This window comes from Triticum aestivum, chromosome 7B (genome assembly GCF_018294505.1).
Source record: "Triticum aestivum cultivar Chinese Spring chromosome 7B, IWGSC CS RefSeq v2.1, whole genome shotgun sequence".
In the NCBI taxonomy this organism is placed as follows: Eukaryota; Viridiplantae; Streptophyta; class Magnoliopsida; order Poales; family Poaceae; genus Triticum; species Triticum aestivum.
Window position 1 is genome coordinate 217,467,245 of NC_057813.1, and position 10,360 is coordinate 217,477,604.

Consider the following 10,360-nt stretch of genomic DNA (forward strand, 5'->3'; position numbering starts at 1 on the left):
TATGTGTGTGGATTACACAGATTTGAACAAAGCTTGCCCAGCTGATTGTAACGCCCCGGATACAACTTTCCATATTCATAACTCTGACTCTTGCCATTTCCGGCTATGTGATTTATTTTTCCTCCGTGGTTGGGTTTTTGTCTGTTGTTTTGCATTTTGTTCTTGTTTTGCATCTCGTCTCATGTCATCATTCGCATTGCATCGGCATTGTTTTCATAAAACCCGTATCGGCTCGTAGTTGCCGCGTCCCCCCTTGCCTTCATTATCCCTTTCGAGACCAACCGTTCTTTTGTTGTCCGACCTTTTGAACCTCTTGGCATCGTGCATTGACCCCTCACCCGTGCCCGAAACTTGCCCGAACCCGAACTGGTCTGTCGTTGCCGTTGGATCCAGATCATCCCCTAACATCTATAAAACATCTCCGTTTTCTTAATTGGACGCTCTAGCCTATTTATTTTGGGCCGTCCGATTACGATCGGAGGGACCAAATACCCGTACCTAAAAATCCACTTGCTATATATAAGACCATCACCTACCAAATCATCCCAACCCTAATTTCTAGGAGGTTTGTCCTCATCTCCGCCGCCACCATCTTCCTCGGGATCCATCCCGAGCCAACCACCTCTCCACCTGCTCGGTCCAATCCATCGATCCACTGCCTCCCACCAACGAGAGCCCGCACCCATGATCCAAATCCTCCCCGACCTCTCCCTCTCGAATCGACCCCACGCTCGATCCCGAATGGATCAAGGCGTTGCCTTCGCTCCCACAACCCCTCTGGATTCATCCCGGACCAACCAGCTCGCCCCGAGCCTCCTCGCCGGAGTAGCAGCAGTAGCCGGTGACCGGCGCCTCCGCCTCACCCTCGCGACCCCGCCGCCTCCCGTGAACGTCGCCGGCGACCACCTTCAGCAGGGCCCCGCACCCCTGCCTCTCCTTTCCCCTTCTTTCCCTCCTCCCTCTCTCACCTGCTCTCTCTGTTCGTCCAACAGGGAGCCCCCGAGGAGGTTGCGCCGGCCATCCTCGCCTCCCTCGCCCCGACATCGTCGTCCTCGAGCTCCTTGGCCCGTTCCTGCCTACCTCGCCGCCGGTGAGTTGCCGCCGTTCGACAAGGCCCCTCTCGGCCTTCCCGTTCCCTTCCCCGATTTGTCTCTCTCTGAAACTCTCTCCCTCGTTTTACAGAGGATAGGTGCTGCCTTCTTCAGCTCTGCCCGCAAGCCGTAGCCGGACCCGCCTCCACCGGCCTCCGTTCAGCACGCCGCCGCCGGGATCTGCTCGCCGCCTCGCTGACCCGTCCCCGGCCACCGGTGCCCTCGTCGGAGGCCACCAGCGCCATCGCAGTCCCTCGCCTCTGCTTCCTCTGCAACGAACAGGAGCACGCTCGTCAGACGCCCGCCTCCTCTATTCCTGCTCGTGTGAGCTACGGGCCTCTCCAAGGCCCAGCGGGCTCTGCCTGCCAGCATCATCTCCACCGACTGGGCTTGGTCCATGGTGAGCGCCCAAGCGCCCAGCAGTTTTGGCCCGTGTACGTTTTTTTTCAGATCTGCGAATTTGTCTATTTATCCAAAGACTACAGTTTTTCAGAAAACCCCTCATGTTCATGCATGTAATAATTAATTAACCGTGCACCGGATTAAAATGATTTAAATATGTATAATGCTTAGAATTTTGTGTAGATTAATAATATGCCACTTTCATCCCTGTTAAAAATGTTTAAAATGCTGTTTGTTTAAATTTGCTCAAATACCATGTTAAAATGATTTATTTCATAACTAATTAACCGTAACTCGGAATTTAATAAACTTTATATGTAAATGGGGTGGAAAAATGCCTAGTCTAACGTGATGCACTTTGTTTTGCTGTTTAACAACTTTAAAATTGTGTTTAGGGCAGAACAGTACCAAATTCAAAATATGCATATGGGGATTTTCCGGAATTGTTGTTTGTTGTTCCGGCCTCATTTAAAGTTGACTAAATAGTTAGTTTACTTTTGATTCACCCCTTGCCATGTTTAACAACATTTAATATTGATGAGTAGCATAACCGAGAGAGAACTAAATATGTCTATGTGGTGTTTTGTCAATATGCAACACGTTGCATATTGAGCTCCACTTAACTTGTGGTATTGTTTGTTGCACTTTGCCATGCCATGCCTTATTAAACCGGACATGCATCATACCTGGTTGTGCATCATGCCATGTTTATGCTTGTGTGTTTACCATGTTGTTTGTTTGTTTCCGGTATTGCTTCTTAGTTCCGATAATGTTGCGATTGTGAGGATTCGTTCGACTACTCCCGTTCGTCTTCTTCATGGACTCGTTCTTCTTCCTTGCGCGATTTCAGGCAAGATGACCACTACCCTGGATCTCACTACTATCATTGCTATGCTAGTTGCTTCGTTCTATCGCTATGCTGCATTACCTATCATTTGCTCTTCAAGCCTCCCAAATTGCCATGAACCTCTAACCTTTGACACCCTTCCTAGCAAACCGTTGTTTGGCTATGTTACCGCTTTGCTCAGCCCCTCTTATAGCGTTGCTAGTTGCAGGTGAAGTTGAAGGTTTCTCCATGGTGGACAGGGTTATGTTGGGATATCACAATATCTCTTATATTATTAATGCATCTATATATTTGGTAAAGGGTGGAAGGCTCGACCTTATGCCTGGTGTTTTGTTCCACTCTTGCCGCCCTAGTTACCGTCATACCGGTGTTATGTTCCCGGATTTTGCGTTCCTAACGCGGTCGGGTGATTTATGGGACCCCCCTGATAGTTCGCTTTGAATAAGACTCCTCCAGCAAGGCCCAACTTTGGTTTTACCATTTGCATCACCTATTACCTTTTTCCCTTGGGAGTCGCGCATCCTAAGGGTCATCTTTATTTTAGCCCCCCCGGGCCAATGCTTGTCTAAGTGTTGGTCCAAACTAGAGCCACTTGCAGTGCCACCTCGGGGAAACTTGAGGGCTGGTTCTAGTTGTATGTAGTGCTCATCCGGTCGTGGCCTGAGACGAGATACGCACGGCTACTATCAGGATGTCGGCACGCCGGGAGGTCTTGCTTGTCTTGTTTTACCATTGTCGAAATGTCTTGTAAACCGGGATTCCGAGACTGATCGGGTCTTCCTGGGAGAAGGTCTATTCCTTTGTTGATCGCGAGAGCTTGTCATGGGCTAAGTTGGGACACCCCTGTAGGGTATAAACTTTCGAGAGCCGTGCCCGCGGTTATGTGGCAGATGGGAATTTGTTAATGTCCGATTGTAGATAACTTGTCACCAGATCCGAAATAAAACGCATCAACCGTGTGTGTAGCCGTGATGGTCTCTTCTCGGCGGAGTCCGGGAAGTGAACATGGTTTCTGGGTTATGTTTGACGTAAGTAGGAGTTCAGGATCACCTCTTGATCATTGCTAGCTTCACGACCGTTCCTTTGTTTCTCTTCTCGCTCTCATTTGCGTAAGTTAGCCACCATATCATTGCTTAGTCGCTGCTGCAACCTCACCACTTTACCCCTTCCTTTCCTATTAAGCTTTGCTAGTCTTGATACCCATGGTAATGGGATTGCTGAGTCCTCGTGGCTCACAGATTACTACAACAACAGTTGCAGGTACAGGTTATACGATGATCATGACGCGAGAGCGATGCTTGATTGCATTGAGTTCTTCTTCTGCTTCTTCGATCAGGGGATAGGTTCCAGGTCGGTAGCCTGGGCTAGCAGGGTGGATATTGTTTGAGTTTCTGTTTATGATTCATCCGTAGTCGGATGTTGTTCTTGTATGATGTATTGATGTATTCTTGTGGCATTGTATGCCTTTTGTATGTATCCCCATCTATTATGTAATGTTGATGTAATGATATCCACCTTGCAAAAGCGTCTTCAAGATGCGCTTCTATCCTTGGTGGGACCTTCGAGTTCCTTTAGGATAGGGTCGCATCTTGGGCGTGACAAGTTGGTATCAGAGCCTCGACCGACCTTAGGAGCCCCCTTGATTGATCGTTTTTAGCGGCCGAGTTGTGTCTAGAAAAATGTTTTGAGTCATTTAGGATTATATATATCGGAGAGTTAGGAATTCTTTTTACTCCCCAGTCTCTTCATCGCTCTGGTAAGGCATCCTGACGTAGAGTTTTGACTCTTCTCTTCTCAAATTTCACTAAAAAATTTTTAGGATCACACGGGTATCTTGGAATCATTCCGATGGTTTTATGATGAGAACATTGTCTTGGTGCCTCCTGTCAGGGGTTTAGTGGAAGTGTCCCGGGGAGTTGAGCTCTGAGGTGTTGTCGTCATAATTTTATCGTTGCAGTTCTGGAATACTTGAGTTTAGTACGCCGACATCGAAAATCTCTTTTATGCAGTTGTTGGTGAGATAACCCCGATAACCCAGTACTGAGGTGAGTACGGGAGTATTGCCATGACTTGTATAACAGATGCTTTTCAAAGGTTGAGGTACACGATTTCTGGAGGTTTCTTGGTTATGTGTTGACGGATGGATACAGCTTGGATGTAGGTATTGTTAGTTTGGGTGAGATATATTGCTTCCCCTGTATCCCCAACACCAGATTGCATAACCAGAAAGTTTTGGGAGTTTTATAGGTGGGAATTCAAGTAGCTCCTAGAATATCTTTTCGACAGATGCATGATATGAGATTGGGGTTCGACGTTTAGTGGTCCGCCTATCCACGGTTGGTTTTACAGTGGTCTCGTTGTGTCTTAAAGAATCCTTGGCTATGCCGATTCGGGGACACTTCGTATGTCATGTGCACTGCCTTGCACATGATGGTGCTGTACGATTGAGCCCGTGTGGGCCCCACCACGAAAACTTTGGACGAAATCTCTATCATATGTATTTGTTCCGGCTTATTCTGCAAGCCAATCCTTTGTTTTGTTTTTATTTGTGGTATTCGAGTTGCTTCGATGTCAAGTGTTGATCCATACCTTTCCTAAATGGTGTTCTCATATTTCTATGGGAGTGCTAGTCCTTTTTTTCATCGAGATTGTCATGTCAATTCTTTCCAACCGGTGTGCTTCTCTTCAAGTGGATTCGATCATTTCAACATCCGCAAGATCAATTCTAAGTTTTCTCAACGGTGTTTGTTTCGTTCATCCCAAGTTGTCTTTGTTTTTCCCCACCCTCCCACCCTTTTCTTCAAGGACTCATTTATTTTAATCAAGTATCCATTTATTCATGTGAAGTCACTTCACTCTTTTCCCGTCAATGTTCTTATCCGGTGATTCTCAGAAAGATACTAACGGAGCTTTGAGTTCATCATCCTTCGTTCTTTTTTCTTCTCCGGTGGATCCAATTCAAGATTTCAGTGTTGATCATATTCCTTTACTCGTGTCAAATGCTTTCTCATGCCGGTGCACCTCTCAATCACTCACCTCTTGCTATTCATTTGTTCCAGAGTGTTGAAGATATCTCAGAAGATTTGTGTTTCCATTCTTAATCCGTTCAAGCCATTTGGAGATTGTTATCTCATTCAAGCCATTTAATTCAACCGGTGCAATCTCTCTTTAAAATCATTTTCAACGGTGTTTCTTTTGAGTGGGCCCTAACCCACAGGTCTTTCCCCAGGATCTTACCTGACTCTTCTAATTATTTCGGAGCCATTCTCAAATTCTTTTCGGAGTTTGACGTAAGAATGAATTTTCATCAGTCACATGCCTTCTCCGAGGTCGTTTTCAAATTCTTTTCATCTTTGGCTCAATCTTTCCTCTTCTAATCCTTCCGGAGTGCCTCAACTATTTGGTGGTGTTTCTCCTTGTCATTCTCGAATTTTGAAGACTGAAGAAGAGTTCCTCTTAAATCCTTACCCGTTCTTCCAAAGATGCGTAGTCCAAGCTTGATGCCATCCTCTCATAATTGTTTTTCATTGTAAGAATTCTTTTCACCATCCGGATCATTTCATGAGTTGTTTCAATTTCTTTCCTCCGAAGGCCATCATTTCGGGTTTATTCATTCTCAGCTTTTAGCTCTCCTTCTCCATATTCTACCGGTGCATAATTCAAGTATTCTCTAATAAGCTCATGATCTCTTCGTTCACTTGTATCTAAATCCTCTCGAGTATCTTCATTCTTTTTGGTGAATTGTGCCGTTGCTACTTTCATTTTCAACTCTTATGGTGGTTCGTTCAAGATTTCACTTCCTTCGTTATCATATCAAATATTCGTTGTTTCCAAATCCCACCGGTGGTTCCATCAATACCTTCTCAAGTTTATGCTATATCCCTCTTAATCCTTTCTACGAGAATAAGTAATATGCAAAATCCATTGCTTGCCATCAATTTAATTTGATGAAGGATAAGCATACAATAAATCTTATTCTTATTTCCTCGAGGTGATTCAATTCTTTTCTTCCGGAGATTGTTCATGATGAAGTAATTCTCGGTTCTAGTGTTCATCTTTTCTTTCCGGAGTTCCAAGTTCTCTCGGTTATATCATCGCGAAGCTCCATCTAAATCATTGCAAGGATTCACCTTGTGTTTTCAACCTCTCTTTCTTTTTATCATCCTTTTATTACCGGAGTTCTTCATTGAGGCTCTACATGGTGGTTCGTCAAGGATTCTTTTCATTCTTCAATTGTTCTTCAAGATTTATCTTGAAGTTAAGATCAGCCAAGCTATACTCAAAAATAAACATGGTGCTTAACACATGTTTTGTTTTGAGGAGTTCAAGTATTCTTCTTCTTGCATTTCGGAGTGCAATTCTTTCTACCTTATCTTTTGAGGTGGTGTTATGTCACTCTTGACAATTTCCTTCATGTCTCATGATTCATATGTTGTCAAGAATGAGGTAGTTTAAATCCATCAATCTTTTGTTGGAGTTATATTGGGTTATATCTCACCTACAGCCTTCCCTAAGGAATGTAGCTATTTTTGGTGCTTATCAATGATCCAATTTTCTCCTTCTCACCTCGGTGGAAGAAGCTTTCTCTCTTCCGTGACCGGTTGTCACCTCATAATTTTGAGATGTTTTCCATAAGCCCACAACAAGCTTGTGCTTCTCGTTGTTGATTTTCCAACAACTCCGTTCGATTCTTCTTTGCAAGGATGCTTTCCGAGTTCACTTGTGGCAAAAGTTGTCATTTTCTCCTCCGTCCCTTTATCCCAACGTTCTAACTTATATTCTTTCGTTACGGAGGCATTGTGATGTTGTGCTCTTCACCCATCACCTCGTTTTGTGAGGATCATGTTCTTTTCTTGCTTATCCATTTAACCGGAGTGTTGTATCATCTCTTCAATTTCTTTTCATCTCATCAAGTTTTCTTCTCTTTTCTACCGGAGTGCTGTCCAAATTCTGCCATTCTTGTTCCTTGGCTATCTCATTATACCAATGTGGTCATATTCTTTTCGTTCGTGAAGCTCTTATTTCCATGTCTTTCAACCTTCAAGTTCTTGTAATATTCCTTGTTCCTCTTTTCTAACGGATTGTTTGCAATCTCGTTTATCTCTGTTGTACTCTTTCTTTTAAATTGCTCAACCTCTCAAGGTTTGTGGTTTCACTCGTTCGTCAAAGAAGCAACTTAGTTTTACCTCTTCTCTTCCTCTTCCGTTTCCCTCCGGTGCTATCGTAGATCTCGGGACGAGATCCTCTCGTAGTGGTGGAGTGTTGTAACGCCCCGGATACAACTTTCCATATTCGTAACTCCGACTCTTGCCATTTCCGGCTATGTGATTTATTTTTCCTCCGTGGTTGGGTTTTTGTCTGTTGTTTTGCATTTTGTTCTTGTTTTGCATCTCGTCTCATGTCATCATTCGCATTGCATCGGCATTGTTTTCATAAAACCCGTATCGGCTCGTAGTTGCCGCGTCCCCCCTTGCCTTCATTATCCCTTTCGAGACCAACCGTTCTTTTGTTGTCCGACCTTTTGAACCTCTTGGCACCGTGCATCGACCCCTCACCCGTGCCCGAAACTTGCCCGAACCGAACCGGTCTGTCGTTACCGTTGGATCCAGATCATCCCCTAACATCTATAAAACATCTCCGTTTTCTTAATTGGACGCTCTAGCCTATTTATTTCGGGCCGTCCGATTACGATCGGAGGGACCAAATACCCGTACCTAAAAATCCACTTGCTATATATAAGACCATCACCTACCAAATCATCCCAACCCTAATTTCTAGGAGGTTTGTCCTCATCTCCGCCGCCACCATCTTCCTCGGGATCCATCCCGAGCCAACCACCTCTCCACCTGCTCGGTCCAATCCATCGATCCACTGCCTCCCACCAACGAGAGCCCGCACCCATGATCCAAATCCTCCCCGACCTCTCCCTCTCGAATCGACCCCACGCTCGATCCCGAATGGATCAAGGCGTTGCCTTCGCTCCCACAACCCCTCTGGATTCATCCCGGACCAACCAGCTCGCCCCGAGCCTCCTCGCCGGAGTAGCAGCAGTAGCCGGTGACCGGCGCCTCTGCCTCACCCTCGCGACCCCGCCGCCTCCCGTGAACGTCGCCGTCGACCACCTTTAGCAGGGCCCCGCGCCCCTGCCTCTCCTTTCCCCTTCTTTCCCTCCTCCCTCTCTCACCTGCTCTCTCTGTTCGTCCAACAGGGAGCCCCGGAGGAGGTTGCGCCGGCCATCCTCGCCTCCCTCGCCCCGACGTCGTCGTCCTCGAGCTCCTTGGCCCGTTCCCGCCTACCTCGCCGCCGGTGAGTTGCCGCCGTTCGACAAGGCCCCTCTCGGCCTTCCCGTTCCCTTTCCCGATTTATCTCTCTCTGAAACTCTCTCCCTCGTTTTACAGAGGATAGGTGCTGCCTTCTTCAGCTCTGCCCACAAGCCCTAGCCGGACCCGCCTCCATCGGCCTCCGTTCAGCACGCCGCCACCGGGATCTGCTCGCCGCCTCGCTGACCCGTCCCCGGCTACCGGTGCCGTCGTCGGAGGCCACCAGCGCCATTGCAGTCCCTCGTCTCTGCTTCCTCTGCAACAAACAGGAGCACGCTCGTCAGACGCCCGCCTCCTCTATTCCTGCTCGTGTGGGCTACGAGCCTCTCCAAGGCCCAGCGGGCTCTGCCTGCCAGCATCATCTCCACCGACTGGGCTTGGCCCATGGTGAGCGCCCCAGCGCCCAGCAGTTTTGGCCCGTGTACCTTTTTTTTCTTCAGATCTGCGAATTTGTCTATTTATCCAGAGACTGCAGTTTTTCAGAAAACCCCTCATGTTCATGCATGTAATAATTAATTAACCGTGCACCGGATTAAAATGATTTAAATATGTATAATGCTTAGAATTTTGTGTAGATTAATAATATGCCACTTTCATCCCTGTTAAAAATGTTTAAAATGCTGTTTGTTTAAATTTGCTCAAATACCATGTTAAAATGATTTATTTCATAACTAATTAACCGTAACTCGGAATTTAATAAACTTTATATGCAAATGGGGTGGAAAAATGCCTAGTTTAATGTGATGCACTTTATTTTGCTGTTTAACAACTTTAAAATTGTGTTTAGGGCAGAACAGTACCAAATTCAAAATATGCATATGGGGATTTTCCGGAATTGTTGTTTGTTGTTCCGGCCTCATTTAAAGTTGACTAAATAGTTAGTTTACTTTTGATTCACCCCTTGCCATGTTTAACAACATTTAATATTGATGAGTAGCATAACCGAGAGAGAACTAAATATGTCTATGTGGTGTTTTGTCAATATGCAACACGTTGCATATTGAGCTCCACTTAACTTGTGGTATTGTTTGTTGCACTTTGCCATGCCATGCCTTATTAAACCGGACATGCATCATACCTGGTTGTGCATCATGCCATGTTTATGCTTGTGTGTTTACCATGTTGTTTGTTTGTTTCCGGTATTGCTTCTTAGTTCCGGTAATGTTGCGAATGTCAGGATTCGTTCGACTACTCCCGTTCGTCTTCTTCATGGACTCGTTCTTCTTCCTTGCGGGATTTCGGGCAAGATGACCGCTACCCTGGATCTCACTACTATCATTGCTATGCTAGTTGCTTCGTTCTATCGCTATGCTGCGTTACCTATCATTTGCTCTTCAAGCCTCCCAAATTGCCATGAACCTCTAACCTTTGACACCCTTCCTAGCAAACCGTTGTTTGGCTATGTTACCGCTTTGCTCAGCCCCTCTTATAGCGTTGCTAGTTGCAGGTGAAGTTGAAGATTGCTCCATGGTGGACAGGGTTATGTTGGGATATCACAATATCTCTTATATTATTAATGCATCTATATATTTGGTAAAGGGTGGAAGGCTCGGCCTTATGCCTGGTGTTTTGTTCCACTCTTGCCGCCCTAGTTTCCGTCATACCGGTGTTATGTTCCCGGATTTTGCGTTCCTAACGCGGTTGGGTGATTTATGGGACCCCCCTGACAGTTCGCTTTGAATAAGACTCCTCCAGCAAGG